The following is a 16,237-nucleotide window of genomic DNA, read 5'->3' as shown; positions in this document are numbered from 1 at the left end:
TATACAAATGTAACTACTCCCTAATTAGGAGCAAGGAGCTTGGTGATGCGGCTGGGTAGAAATAAGGTGCTGGGCCGGATTCAGCCCGTGGGCCTTGTGTTGGCCACCTGTGCTATTGGGCAATTGCAATGTTCAGTCCAAGAGCTGCCACTAGCTCTTGGACAGAAGAGCTAAAAGTATAACACTGGCACCAAGTCTTCAAATAAGGTATACTATTCACAGCAATGTTATCTCTAAGTAGTAGCTAATAGGAATTTCGAAATGGGTAAAACCTCACTGTTAAATAGTACAGTCGTTTTCTTGATACAACCAGTGCTATGCCCAGTTTGCAACAAATGTCCCTGGTAGAACATATAAAAAGGATTACTTTTTCCTGGGTACTTATTTTCAACTGGGGAAGAGGACAAAAGTCCTCACTAAATCGCAAGACTAAATATAATCCCATCTGGTTAAAGGACTGATAAATGTAGAAGTGAGTCCCAGAAATAACAAAAAAATAATTAAAACAACAATAGGATTTTTAAAAAGATTTTATTTATTTATTTTTAGACAGAGGGGAAGAGAGGGAGAAAGAGAGGGACAGAAACATCAAAATGTGGGTTGCCTCTCATGCACCCCAAACTGGGGAACCTGGCCCACAACCCAGGCTTGTGCCCTGACTGGGAATCGAACCTGCAGCCCTCTGATTCACAGGCCGGCATTCAATCCACTGCATCATGCCAGCAGGGCTAAAACAACAATAGGGTCTTTAAAAAACATGGTTTAGATCAGCAATTTTTAACCCATTTCCTCTCGTGGCACATATAAACGAATTACTAAAATTCTGCAGCATACCAAAAAAATGTATCTTTTGCTGATCTGACAAAATAAAAGGGAGTAATTTTGATTCATTCACACCGGATAGCTATGGTTGTGTTAGCTGTTTATTTATTTATTATTTTTTAATTTGAGAACCTAAGGAAAAAGAGGTAAGTGGCCCCATCTCTTAGGAAAAAGAGGTAAGTGGCCCCTGACTAAAGAGTCAGGTATTGCATATTTCTTTTTCATTTATTTTTGTCTTTTAGAGAGAGAAAGGGAGGGAGAAAGGGAGTTGGGGAGAAAGAGAAAGATCAATGTGAAAGAGAAACAGAGAGAGAGAAAGAAACACTGATGTGAAAGAGAAACATATCCCCCTAATCTGTATGGCTCAGTTGGTTGGGCGTACTCCTGCAAACCGAGAGGCCACTGGTGTGATTCCTGGTCAGGGCACATCCCTGGTTGAGCGCATAGGAGAAAACCGACTGATGTTTCTCTCCTTGTCTTTTTCCTTCCCTTCTTCTCACTCTTAAAATAAATAAATGAAAAAGAAAGGAAAGAGGGAGGGACATCAATCAGTTAGTTGCCTCCTGTATTGCAACTTGTTCCAACCAGAGGTGGAACCTGAAACCTAGGTACGTGCTCTGACTGGGAACTGAACCCACAGCTTTTTGGTATATGGGACAATGTGCCAACCAACTGAGCAGCCCGACCAGAGCTAGGTATTGCATGTTTTTAAAAATTCTTGTGGCACACTGACTGAAAAGCACTGGTTTAGATTCTTGCTGAAAGTCAGAGAAAAGGATAGAAAGTGAAAAGTAGGTCAAAGAAATTATAAAAGGTACTGAACCTAAGAGAGAGACTAGGTTGAGGGCTATTTATGCTGTAACACTAGATTATCTCTGTGCTTCTGTTTGCTGTCAGGATACTTCTCATTTAACTCAAGGGTAAGACCTGGGGCTACCATACAGAAACGACCTTATTTCTTCGGAGACCAAGGGAACCTAAAGAGAAGGAATTTGTGGGTATTGTGAGCGAATGTGAAAGTTAGAATTTAAAAGTAAACGTTGCAAAGGAATAAACATTATATTAAGATGGACTGAATCCATGGACTTGTAAATTTCTACTACAGAGAGAATCTGGACCCCAAGATTTCCTCTACTGTTAAAAATACCTTTGTTTGTACAGCAAACAGATAACTGGATATGTATATTTAACACAATCACATTAACTATATGTAGCTGGCAAAAAAGAAGAAAGAAAGAAGAAAAGAACAATTTGAATGATTTAGACCTCAATTATTCTACACGTTTTGTATAAGCCACGGAGGGAGACACAGAATGGAGACTTGACCTGGCTTGTTCACTTATCTGGTTTCCATTCCCATGTGCCTCTCATGGTATGTGCATTTCACCAGGATTAAGATAATTCTAGTATTTACAAATACACATGTTGCATCAATACAGTCCTTAAACAGAAGCCAGCTTTTTTTACACGAGACCTCAACTGAAGAAATAATGGTTTGCTTCAGTGCTGAAGAAAACAAATGTGTTGAATTTATGAAGCCAGTAGGTCAATCTCCAACATGGCATCATCCTAAGTAATTCTGAAGGGTACTTTCTGACCAAGCGCTTTACAATATACCTTGACTTTAACTTTAGAATCTGATGTAAGAAATGGGAAACAACAGAAGTACCAGAGGCAAACAAAAACGAAAGAATTTCATTTTTTTCATTTCTCAACCTCTTTCTGAAATTGTAATAAGCAGCCAGCTTTTTAAATTTCAAGTCCCCCCGGTCTCAATCCAAGCACATATGTATAATCAAAATGAAAAATGCCTTACGGCATATTTTATCTAAAACAGACACTCTACCAGATGTTTAGGAATCTGCATACTGATGGAAACTGAGATCTAGTCTAATATGGTATATATAAATATGGAGTTACTTTATATGATTCTTTCCCCATTTGCCATTTTTTTCTCCCATTCAGTGGAATATGTATCTGAAATACTCCAAAACCTAAAAATATCCATTGAAAGTGTAGATTTATATAGTACCGGCAATAAAAACAATATTTTAAACTTTATTATGAGAATTTAAGGTTATATAATTTTGGCCAAAATACAACGGTCCATTTTTAATTTATTGATTTTAGAGAGAGGAATGGGGAGAGAAACAGAGACATTAGTTTGTTGCTCCACTTGCTTCTGCGTTCGTCAGTATCCTCTATGTATCCTGACCAGGGGTGGAACCAGCAATGGAACCAGCAATCTTGGTCTATTGGGATGATGCACTAACCAACTGTGCTGCCCTGGCCAGGGCCAATATTCTACTTTTTGACTAGAAGTTTGCAGCATATTCAAGTATGTGTTCATTCATTTCTGATAATAACTAGCATCCGAATTTCTTACTATTCCTTAGGTATGAGACTTAAAGTCCCAGCAGGGAAATACTTCATATTAAAAAACGTTTATTTCTCCTCTTGACTTTAAAGAAATAGTATGCGTTTATACAAAAAAAAGCAAAGAACTTAAACAGGGAACTTCTATTTCTGTGAAGTGATGATGCTCCTTCTTCTTAATTTGAATATGTTTAGAAGCAGACTCAGGAATAAGGTCTTTATTGGATAGCTGCCTTATTTTATTTTAGTGTACCACAGATTTCCAGAAAATTAAGAATACCTATTGCCCAACATAAACTCAAAAATATATTTATAAGTCAATGAGAAAAGAAATTAGGAGTAAATTTAGATGATCTAAATCTGTCTTCAACTCCCTTCTAATTTACATAGAAAAATGTAACAACTTGCCTATATTGGCAAATGTATTTACTCATAAGAATTTTGCTCACATTTCCCTTAAAAATGCTGGACCACTAATTAAAAGTTTAATTAGTAATACTAATATGGACGTCTATTTTAAAGGCTGTAACTATCAGGATTAAATAATTCTTCTAATTAAGAGGATAATAAGAAGTCAGATTTATTATAGTTATATTCCTAAATGACTGATCCCAACATGATTGGGCAATGAAAAAGGAGAGTTGAAAAAGAATCTTGCACATTCTGTAAAATACTTGAGGATCACATGATATCTAAAGTTCTGCGTATAGCTCTATTTAAAAATGGCAAGCCCTGGCTGGTGTAGCTCAGTGGATTGAGGCGGGCCTGCAAACCACACGATCGAGGTTTGATTCCCAGTCAGGGCACATGCCTGGGTTGCGGGCTGGTTCCCAGCAGGGGACTCACGAGAGGCAACCATACATTGATATTTCTCTCCTTCTCTCCTTCCCTTCCCCTCTAAGAATAAATAAATAAAATCTTTTAAAAAATGGCAAAAAGCTAGGACAACTTTTGGAGTTCCCCTGGCCAAGGGAGTAACAGGGGTTCCCAGAGGCTGTTTAGCAAAGCTAAATTCCTTTCCACACGGTAGTGGATTTTAAACAAGAGGAATTTAAAAGCACCTGCTGAAGTTTAAGTGATTCTGATATGCACCTCCAGTTGAGAAGCCTGAGCACCAAGCGACTCTTCAGCCTGAATGCTGATTTCTCTAACCTCATGCCACTTTGGTTGGTGTGAGTGTGATGACACGGCACATCTCTTTTCAATACTTTCTGTACCTTTCACTAAGGTTTGATTCAGTGCAGAGCTAAGTACTTAACTTCTGAAGAAACACAATAATAGGAAATATCAACTCTAAGCTGTGTACCAGTTCATAAAAAACTTTTCCTAATAAAGAGAACCCATGACTAAACAAAAACAGGCCAAGAGAAGACATATAGGGGACCAACACATAAATGAAAAGCAGCTCAACATACTAGCCATTAGGGAAAAGCAAATCAAAACCACAGTGAGATGTTACCTCACACCTGTTAGAATGGATATTATCAAAAAAAAAACAAGAATTAACAATTGTTGGTAAGAATGTAAAAGAAAAGAAAACCCTTGCCCTGGTCTGGTGGCTCAGTTGGTTGCAGCATGCCCTGTACAACAAAAGGTTGTGAGTTCAATCCCTGGTCAGGGCCATACCTAGGTTGCAGGTTCTATGCCCGTAGGGTATGTACAAGAGGCAACTGATGGATGTTGCTCTTTCACATCGGTGTTTCAGTGTTTCTCTCTCTCCCTCCCCTCCCTTCCTCTCCCCGGCTCCAACCCTCACTCCATTCCTCTCTTTCTCAAATCAATAAACATATCCTTGGGTGAGGATAAAAAAGAAAAAGGAAACCCTTGTGTGCTGCTGGTGGGATTGAAAATTGGTGTAGCCACTATAGCAAACAGTATGAAGGTTTCTCAAAAACTTAAAGACAAAACTAATATAATGATCCAGCAACACTTTAGGGTATTTATGTGAAAATATAAAAACACTAATTCAAAATTACATATGTTTATGACAGCATTATTCACAATAACCAAGATATGGAAACAACCTAAATGTCTACTTATGGATGAATGAAGAAAATGAGGTATGAACACACAATGGAATACTACTCAACCATAAAAAAGAATGGAATCTTGCCATTTGCAACAACATAGATGATCCTTGAAGGCATTATACTAAGTAAAATAAGTCAGAGAGAAAAAGATAAATATTGTACGTCTCATATATGTGTGGAATCTAAAACAAACAAAGCTCATGGATATAGAGAAGAGATTGGTGGTAGCTTGAGGTCAGGAGTGGAGGATGGGCAAACTGGGTGAAGGGGGTCAAAAGGTACAAATTTCCAGTTATACAATGAGTAAGTCAGCAGGATATAATATACAGCATTGTAACTATAGTGGATAATATTGTACTGCATATTTTAAAGTAGCTAGGAGAGTGGATCTTGAAAGTTCTCATCACAAGAAAAAAATTGTAACTATTTATGGTGACAAGTATTAACTAGACTTACTGAGGTGATCATTTTACTATATACAAATATCAAACCATTGTATTGTATACCAGAAACTAATGTTGTATCAATTATACCTCAATTTTTTTAAGAGGCTAGTGCCCTGGCCAGTGTGGCTCAGTGGACTGAGCATCAGCATGAGAATGAAAAGGTTGCCAGTTCTATTCCCAGTCAGGGCACATGCCTGAGCTGTGGGTTAGGTTCCCTCTTCAGAGAGTGCAAGAGGCACCAATTGATATATCTACTGCACACTGATGTTACTCTCCTCTTTCTCCCTCCCTTCCCCCCTTTCTCAAAAGTAAATAAATAAAACCTTAAAAATAAATAAACTAATTAAAACAGGCCAAGAAAGAATTTAATGGCCAGGTCTGGCTCACCCAAACGTAATCCATCAGTAGTGTTTGCCACCAGGGCTGGAATGCAGTGGTTTCAAATTTAAAAAGCAATTATAGTATTTTTTCAGGCATATGATTAAATTATACTCTTTCAATGAACATTTCAAGTTGAAAGCTGACCACCTCCAAAAAAATCTAAGAATTGTGTTTTTATTTCCTGCAGCTAGTGATAAATTCACAAAAAGAAGTACCATATTTTGCCATGTATAATGCGTACTTTTTGCCCATATCTTTGAGGGAAAAATAAGCATGCACATTATACATAGGTATAATGATTATATACCACAGGTATAGCAATCCCATGTATAATACACACAAACACCCTGGCTGGCGTAGCTCAGTGGATTGAGCACAGGCCTGCGAACCAGAGGATCGCGGATCAATTCCCAGTCAGGGCACATGCCTGGGTTGCAGGCCAGTTCCCTGCAGGCCAACTCCCAGCAGGGGACGCATGAAAGGCAACCATACATTGATGTTTCTCTCCCTCTCTCCTTTTCCTCTAAAGATAAATAAATAAATAAAATCTTTAAAAAATATATACACAAACACCGTGGATACCCGCTATACATAGCAAAATACTCCCTCTCAATCTTCATTCTTCTCCTGACCATACTATCTGCAGGAATTCTAATCCCTTCAAAAGGCTAAAGTCTATACCTGTCAAGGATTAAAAGAGGAAAAGAAAAAAAAAGTTTCTAACCTAAAATACTCATAAAGCCATGAATCTTCAACCTGAGATCAGCCCTGTACCAAAAGAAGTCCAACAATCCCTTCCAAACTAACAAGTCAACCAAATAATACAACCCCAAACCTCAATGACTTCAAAGGCTCTGAATCAATCACTCCTTAAACCTTCCTGGAAATCAGTAGGAGTGAGAATATTAGCTATCATAAACTCATTATTTTCCAAAACCTTCGTGGGCTTAACCTTTCTAAGTCTCTAAGGATATCCCTTCTCCTTAATTTCATAATGAGCTTGTACCTCGTAGCTAATAACATTACAATATAATATCAGCAACAGCTAACATTTATTGAGGGCACATACAAGAATCAACCAATGAATGCATAAATAAGTGGAGCAACAAATCTCTCTCAAATCAATAAATAAAATTTAAATTAAAAGAAGGGAAGAGTAATCTATAATAGTGGGCCTCAAACTTTAGTGCGCATCATGGTCAGTGGGAGAGCTAATGTTCAAACACAGGCTGCTAGGCCTCACCCCTAGAGTTTCTGATTTGGTGGCCTGGGATGGGTACTGAATTTCTAACAAGTTCCCAGGCATTGCTGATGGTGATGCTGGTCCAGGGATCATTGCTTTATGAGAAGGTAAATGAGGTAATCTGCTCTTACCTCAGCTATTACCTTCTCACCTGAAAACACTTCTCTACAGAGTACTTCCAACAAGAGAGACACTTAGGATTTAAAAACACCTCCAGAGTCTGAAAGCTAAAGTATAACTTTTTTTTACCCCCACTTCACAAAGGCTCCAATGTCACCAAGGCAGTGGAAATCCAGAAAAAGGAAAATTAAGGAGAGAATGATTGCAAACTCCCCTCGACAACCTCTTACATCCACTTTTTACATCTTCAGCCTGGAAAGTGTTTCTTTCGGCTCTCCTAGGGCAAGAGAGATGCCAATAGGAAAAGGAAGTAGATTGTTTTTTAATACTGAAAAAAAGTGAGGACAGGCTCTGAAAATATAATAGAATTTTGCCCTATAAACAGGAAATCTCAAAATGCTATAAATTCCTCTTTACCTCTCCTTTGTCACATTATCCTGCATCTCAAAGAAGCTATTCCTTTTATCCAGGACAGACCCCAAGTCTACACTTTCTTAGGCAGCTTAAATATTGATTATGCCAATGTCATCTAGGATAAACGACTTCAGGGAATAGGATTTGTTAAAAATGTCTCCTCAGTCAACCAGGAAAGCTTCTTTCTTGGATGGGTGCTCTCAACCATGACTAAACTGTACCGAGAGAAATATATTTTAAAATATTAATATGGCCTGGCACCTTCCTGATGCTAATCCTTCCAGGCCCATCCCAATGGCACAACTGGGAAATTAACTGGAGAGAAAAGCAATCTCCCCTCTGCTCTCCACTTTCAGATGCTCCTCCTCTACAGCTTTGCTATGCAGACTCATTTTACACACACACACACACACACTCTCTCTCTCTCTCTCTCCCCCACACACAAATAACTCTCAGCAGGAACCAAAAATCAAAGCCTAAACCCATGGTTTTTAAGTGAGCAAGTCCAATTTCCTTCTTTGTAGCCCTTGACACATGCTGGCTGGGAGCCGTCTGGATTTTTTTCTGCCTTGTTCCTGCACCAGAAGGCTCTGCACTGCAGGTCAGGGGATGATAAGGAAATGAACAGTGTAATTTCCAAGGCCTCTGAACACGGCCTTGTCAGCAGCTCTGGAGGCAGGTTACTCAAGCATGGCCTGAAGAGTGAAAACCACAGAGAGGAGGACTCAGCCAGCCAGCAGTAGCAGGATCTCAGCTGTGCATGTTACTGCCACCTCCAGCCTAAAAGCCCAAGCCCTGCTGCCTCCCTGGATGAGCTCTGCAGGTAAAAGCTCTTATACCCAAATGGCAAATATACAAGTTCACACTGGGGGAGGAAGATTAAGGACTGGAACTTAGATTCTCCATGCACTCATGTGCAGAAACAAAAACATTTAGTGCTCTGCCAGCATACACGAGACTGCACGTGCTGGCAGACCCATAGCAACAGCTATCCCACATTCCCAGCCTGCCACCAGGGATATGACCAGAAAGGAAACGCAATTCATAGGAAATCTGAAATTCAACAGGCCACTTCAATATCCTTTGAAGCCAATTTTGGTCCCTCCCACCCTGCCCAACCCTACGGTCAGTATCAGGGGCTTCAGAACACATCACCAGCATGCAAATATTTCAACCCAAATTTGAAACTTCTTTTGCACATAGTGCTGAAAGTCTTAACCAACATGTTTATCTACTTGTACTGTGCTTCCTGTATAGGCAGAAGGTTTTTATACTTCAATCCATTCTTTACCTAGGGTAGGCTGAGACGTATTTTAATTCAAATCACATTTTTCTCCTTTTTTAGTATTTGTTGAATGCTTCCCAAGTGCCAAGCACTGTTCTAAACATTTTGTATGGGTTAACCAACTTAATCTTCCGACACTACCACACAGAAACAACTGTTTTCCTCATTTTGCAGATGAGAAAACTGAGGTAGAGCAGTTAAGTAACTTGCTCAAGATCACTCAGTTAATAAGTGGTAAAGCTGAAATACAAAAACCAGGTAATGTGGTTTTTTGCATTTTAACAGGCTTCAAACAACCACTAAGTTATACATGAGTTGATGTGAAATTTAAGTTCAGAAGGCTGGTGTTTTAAGTGAGAAATGGTTCCCAATGCCCACCGTATAAAGAAAATTCACGATGGTGCTCAAATATTAAAGTACAGAGCAATTGTCTGGAGTCTTCTGGAAGTAGATTCTGGGCCCCTACCACTAAAATGTATTTAGCAGGTCTGAGGTAGCATCCAAATCTTCATTTTTGACATGCAGGTGATGTGATGCACATGGTTTTACGGGCCACACTTTTAGGAACTCTGCTTTAGATGGTAAACTGTGAGCTCCTCACAGAGCAGGAACCACCTCTGCTGTACTTGCCAGTGTATATCCAGCACCAAGCACAATATCTGGAATCTAACATGCACTCAATTAATGTACTAAATGATGAAAGGTGATAATGGTCTATCATCTTTTAAAAACTCGTCATCAATTAATGATATGTCCAGGAAGTACCAAGGAAGAGTTATTTTTTTTCTTACCTGCAGTTGCCAAATAAAGAAGGAACTGGCAATGCCTCAATGATAACAATGTAAGTTTGACTGAATGCAATATTCAAGAGTCACTTTCCAAGTAGTTTAAAAGTAACTTTCTCCTCCTTATATGTAATAGGATAGGTTCGGAGTCAGCTGTAAATGGTTGTTCTTTGCAAGGATGGTCATCTTACCAAAAAAACCCAAACTCAAAGATCCTTTTATTGTTGACAATGTTAAAATCAGTATGAAAACAGTCTTGAACCAAACACAAAAATTAACTCAAAATGGATCAAGGACCTAAATATAAGACATGAAACAATAAATTACTGTACATTAAGAGAAAACACAGCCCTGGCTAGTGTAGCTCAGTAGATTGAGTGTGGGCTGTGAAACATAAGGGTTGCCGGTTTGATTCCCAGTCAGGGCACATGCCTGGGTTGCAGGACAGGTCCCCAATGGGGGCCATGTGAGAGGCAACCACACATTGATGTTACTCTCCCTCTTCTCCCTCCCTTGTCCTCTCTAAAAATAAATAAAACCTTAAAAAAGGAGAGAGAGGATCTCAAAGGCAAGGGAAGTAAAAGCAAAAATAAATGAATGGGACTATATCAAACTAAAAAGCTCCTGCACCTCTGGCTAGGTAGCTCAGTTGGTCAGAGCATTGTCCTGAAATGCCAGAGTTGCAGTTTTCATTCCCAGTCAGGTCACATATAGGAGTCAGCCAATGAATGTATGTATGAATGGAGTAGCAGATCAGTGTTTCTCTCTCTCCCTTCCTCTTTCTCTAAAATCAATACATTTAAATAAATAAATAAATAAATAAATAGCTTCTGCACAGCGAAAGAAACGAATAATGAGACATAAAGGCCACCAACCAAATGGAAGGAGTTATTTGCAAACAACACCTCCAATAACAGGTTAATATCCAAAATATATAAATAACTCATACAACTCAACAACAACAAAACAACCCAATTAAAAAATGGGCAGAGATATATGCACTGGGACCAGAACAGACATTTCTCCCATACAAATGGCCAACAGATGCAAGATGGGGCAAAAGCAGGTTTACAGTTGTTGGTATAGAAAACACAAGAATTAATAAATAATACAAGAATAAACTGTGTTTTGCATACTCACAGCTCTATACTTATTTTCCCTCCACCCTGTATGTGAAAAGATGCTCAACTTCACTAGCTTCTAGGGAAAGACAAATCAAAACTACAACGAGATACCACCTCACACCTGTTAGAATGGCTATTATCAACAAGACAAGTAATAAATAACGAGCATTGGAGAGGTTGCGGGGGAAAAAGGAGCTCCCATTCACTGCTGGTGGGAATGTAACCTGGTACAGCCACTATGGAAAACAGTCTGGAGGTTTCCCCTCAAATTAAGAATTCAATTACCATATGACCTAGCAGCCCCTCTTCTGAGTACCTACCCCCAAATTTTCAAAATATTGATTCATAAAGATACATGTATCCCTATGTTCACTGCAGCATTGTTCATGGTGGCCAAGACATGGAAACAACCAAAGTGTCCTTTGTTAGCTGATTGGGATAAATAAGATGTGATACATACATACAATGGAATTCTCAGCCACAAGAAAAAATGAAATACTGCTATTTGTGACAACATGAATGGATCTTGAGAATATCAGGCTACGCAAAATAAGTCAAATGGAAAAAAATCCATATGATTTCACTCATATGAGCTATAAAACTAAGAGCAACAAATGAACAAACAAGACAAACAAAAACCTGTCGACACCGACAACAGTACGGTGGTTATCAGAGGGAGGAGAGAGTGGGTAGGTAGTAAAGGATGAAGAGGCTACAATATATGGGGATGGAAGATGATTTGACTTTGGGTGGTAAACACACAATGCAATATACAGGTGCTATATTATAGAACTGCACACTTGAAACCTATATAATTTTATTAACTGATGTCACCCCAATAAATTTAATTTAAATTAAAAAAAAAAAGTCTTGCCCTGGCTTGTGTGGCTCAGTGGATTGAGCAATGGCCTGCAAACCATAGGGTTGCCAGTTTGATTCCCAGTCAGGGCACATGCCTGGGTTGTGGGTCAGGTCCCCAGTAGGGGGTACATGAGAGACAACCACACAATGTTTCTCTTCCTCTCTTTCTCCCTTCCTTCCCCTCTCTAAAAGTAAATAAAGTTGAAAAAATTAAAAATAAATTTTAAAAAAGTCTTCAGAGTATTTGGGCATTTACAGCCAATGTTTCTGAGGTAGATTTTTAAAGTGGCAAAACAAAGAATCTCTCATAACAGTTAAAGATTTGTTAAGAATCCTGGAGTGACAACACGATATAAGAATGTAGTAACAAAATACCTGGCTTCTATGTCTGGCTTTGCCACGGACTACCTGGGAGATCCCAGACAAGTCACATGACCTCCCCGGTCTTAGTTTCCTCTTCTATAAAATGAGGAGCTTGGACAAGATAATCTTTCCCTGAGCCCTCCTTGAATTACAACACCGAGGTGGAAAACAGAGCTGCTGAAGAAAAAATAAATTAAGCCCAGGCTCCATTGTAGTTAAAGAATACATCTCTGTTCCACATAAATACAAACTTTCAAATTTTTTCCATGAAGGAAAATGCTTGAGGTCATCTGGCTTCAGGAAGCAAGGCTGCTAAGCTATCACTGAGAAAGAACAGCTACAAAAGGGTGAAGGTGTTAAGAGAGAAAGTCTTGTGTCAGTAGGAATACAAGAGACCTGACCTTGGTTGAGCAATGAGGGATTGCAACACAATAGAACTGAGTTGGAAGGCAGAAACCAGGGCAGGAAAACAAAACCAAGGGCAAAGTAAGATGCTTAGAACAAAGGATATAATAGCAAGCATGATCAGAAGGCAAAATAGCTAAGAACATACTTTATCATTTTCTTTGTACCCTAAAGCAATGGGGGAAGTGGTAATATATGCAGCACTCTGAGAGCAGCAGCAGCAGCAGAGTGTTTCCACCTTGCAAGATCAAAAGCAGCAGCTAAAGAGGTGAGAGGAGCTTCTGGCTGCAAACTTCTAGATCCTATAGCCACTAGAGCCTACTGGTTACTTTATATGACTTGAAAAAAAAGGAGTCTCACTTAAACTCCTGGTTTCAGCCCTGGCTCTGTCTGCATGACAAGAGTTGTCACAGATAGATCACTGCCTTCTGTGGTTTGTAAATTCTCTTTTTCTTGCCTGTCAGAGTGGCAGTGCAAGCACTAAGCTTGGAACATTCAGACAGGCAGTGTCCCTAACTTAACAACCTATCAATCAAACCACAGGCAAGGGAACAGGCAGGAGCCAGAAGGCTCAGTCTTGTTTATCCCTCAACAATCCCACCCCCCATCCTCATCTCTCTGGCTAGCAGGAAGTCTGAGGCAAGCGTGCTCAACAACAATTCGGGGCAGCGGCCCTTGCTAAGAGCCATTTCTGGACTCTGAAACAGCACAGTGAGCCCTGCCAGAGAGAGGTGTGGTGGAGAAGTGGTCCCATGAAGGGAAATCCACATCCTCGGCTAACAGAAAACTCCCTCAGTTATAGTGTAAGATACATACCTGTATGAGAGAAAAGGTCCTGAGGTAATCTGAATATTCAAACCCTCCTTATTAGCTAGTGGAAGACACGTGACAATTCTACCCTATACCACAAACTCCATTTGTCTACTCTCCTATCTCCAAGGAGGGGAGGGCAGGGCAGGGGAACTCCGGTCAAGATAGTCTCAAAATATTGAGTTTTCTTTCTTCAGGACAATTTCCAGCTCAGAGTATGTGATCCCTAGATTATATCAAAACATGAGTTTTGCCGTTTTGACTCTGTTGGCTACCCACATGGAAGAAACATTTGCAAACCAGTAAAGCCATAGGCAAGCCCATATCTCAGAATAGAAAACTTTTTTTACTGCTTAAAGATTTTATTTATTTATTTTTTTAGAGCAGGGGCAGCAAGGAAGAAAAACATCACATCAGTATGTGACAGAAACACTGATCCATGGCTTCCCACATGCTCCCAACTGGGAATCTTGTCCGTAACCCCAGCAGGTACCCTGACCGGGAATCAAATTGGTGACCTTTCGGTTTGTGATGCCCACCCAACTGAGCCACACCAGTCAGGGCTCAGAGAGAAAATCTTAAAAGAGGTTTTCAAAGACTTAGCTCATAAACTATTGTGTTAATCATCAAACACTGACTAAACACCTATCATGCCCTAATCCCGGGGGTCTTACTTTCTCAAAAGCCGCTCCACTCCAAGATTGTTAGCCCTTTTTTCCTTGAGTCTTTTCCTCCTCCCATTCCAGAATCACCATCTCCCTGCACAAAGTGTTTTCATCTCCTAGCAATGTATTTAAATACATTAGCATCTCTTAGCAAATTATTTCAATCATTTAAATCATTATTGAAATAATTATTTTCATGGTCAAAGGCTTTATGTTAAAGCACCCTCAAAACGGTTGAGGAAACAGGGAAAGGAACCAAGAAAGCGGGTTCCTGTTTAGTTAACATCAAACTGCACAACAAATGCTCTACTTCTGAAAGTAATTCCCAGCAATTTTATCTTTCTTCCAAAAACTGAAGCACAGTTTCTCTACCTTTTCTCTCTTGTTCTACTGCTCTCAGTCTCCCTGGGCCACAAGGCTTATAACACAGCTACATTACTAAGGGACAAAACTCCCCCGGCACCAAGGTGTATTCTTAGCCAAATGGACTGCATCCTTCAGCCCAATTATAATCTGAAGGGCCTCCCAACCAGTCTCTGCATCTATAAGAGAAAATGTGTTCCATTTGCCTCTCTGTTGGAGACCATCATGCACATTTAGAATTAAATCCTACAGGAAGCTCAGCATCATTAATCCTTTCACCCATAGACAAACACTGGGCTTAGAAGATTGCAGTGTTTGAGGCAAGAGTCCTAAACAGAAAGGAAAATGAAGGCCAGTCTCAGAAGTGGCTACTTTCAGCACAGGAGGAACAATGATTATGAACGTGGGTATATGTATGGCAAGAGTTTACTGAAGCCAGATGTAGGAAACAGTCTAATGGGCCTGGAACAGAAGCAAGAACTCCTGGTACTCCTAGGCCTCTTCAAAACAGTATTATCCATCTGCACCCCAGAGAAAATGGTAAATTGCGGCCAGCATAGGATGAACCATGCCAGTAACCAGCTGGAACTTGACTCTGCTGAGGTGGACAATAGCATCTGCCACCTAAACACAGGCAGCTTCTCTGGCAGCTGCCACTGGTAAAAGGGAATAAACCATTGTGTTATTAGTAGAAGAAAATTGATAGCCCTGTTGCCAGGGAAGCCCAGATGTTGCTAAGAGCTACAGATGTGCCACAGGCAAAGACCAAAATATCTACAGCAAAAAAAAACATAAGCTACCACTGGAATCTAGACACTGAGAGGTCACCACCACCTAAACATACATATCTACCTTCTATTTATTAACACTTACATATGAAAATAGGTATTCCCTGTTGCAGTTGATGTAATTACAGAGAAATCAATTTATACTGCATCTGCTGGGATCCACTGAAAGCACAGGGTGAGCAGAACACAGAGCAGAGAATCAAGGGCCAATGAACAGCTTGTCCCCAGGCCAACCACTCTGCAGGCAATTGTAAGCTGCTGAACCTAAGGCAGTCTGAGCTGACCCTAGCCTCACACCTACTCCAGCCCTACAAGCTCCATTTCCTGAGACATGAACTAAGATCATCTTCCCAGACGAGAGTCCCTCCTGAGGCTGCAGGCACCTGTCCTTCCAAGTCAAACAGAAGGCATGGTATCATCATTACACTGTTTGGCAGCTATTAAACCACCAGGAGACTTTGATTCCCAATAGGTGAGTGAGATACCTGGCCAAGAACTGTACCTTTTGTGGCCAAAGAATCTCTTTTAAGGCTAAACTTTCACAGCTACCACACTAATTCATAAAGCCTGATTAAGTACCTCATAGTATAGTCAGTACCTCCTGCCCCTTGTTTGCCTGTCCTGCATTGTTTCCCTTTGCCCTCTGGTAGCCACCAATACTATACCTGGTGGACATATCATGCCATGGGACTTAACTCTTTTCTCCTCCCACTGACCCAGCAGTGATCTCCTCCCAAGACCCAGCAGCACCATTTATCCCATTAAGAAAAGCATTCAACAGAAATGCTATTAAGTTTATCGACTTATTATTAAGTTTACCAACTCAGGACGAAAAAAAGGACGAAATGCCAGGACGAAAATGACTCAGGACGAAATGCCAGTCAAGCTGGGAACCACACAAAGGGTGATGCTAGCTTCTGGCAACAAGTGTCTGAGGTAGGACCAAAACAAGATGC

At 40.1% G+C, this 16,237-nt stretch overlaps 1 protein-coding gene across 3 annotated transcripts in view; it reads right to left on the bottom strand.

The window, feature by feature from the left end:
- The window catches only part of ZNF609 (zinc finger protein 609), a 204,561-nt gene that overhangs the window by 160,104 nt on the left and 28,220 nt on the right, over positions 1-16,237 (bottom strand). The window lies entirely within an intron of this gene.

The sequence above is a fragment of the Sturnira hondurensis genome, unplaced genomic scaffold, assembly GCF_014824575.4.
Source record: "Sturnira hondurensis isolate 20B ecotype Veracruz unplaced genomic scaffold, ASM1482457v3 Scaffold0008196, whole genome shotgun sequence".
In the NCBI taxonomy this organism is placed as follows: Eukaryota; Metazoa; Chordata; class Mammalia; order Chiroptera; family Phyllostomidae; genus Sturnira; species Sturnira hondurensis.
This window is presented reverse-complemented; position numbering and strand designations above follow the sequence as displayed.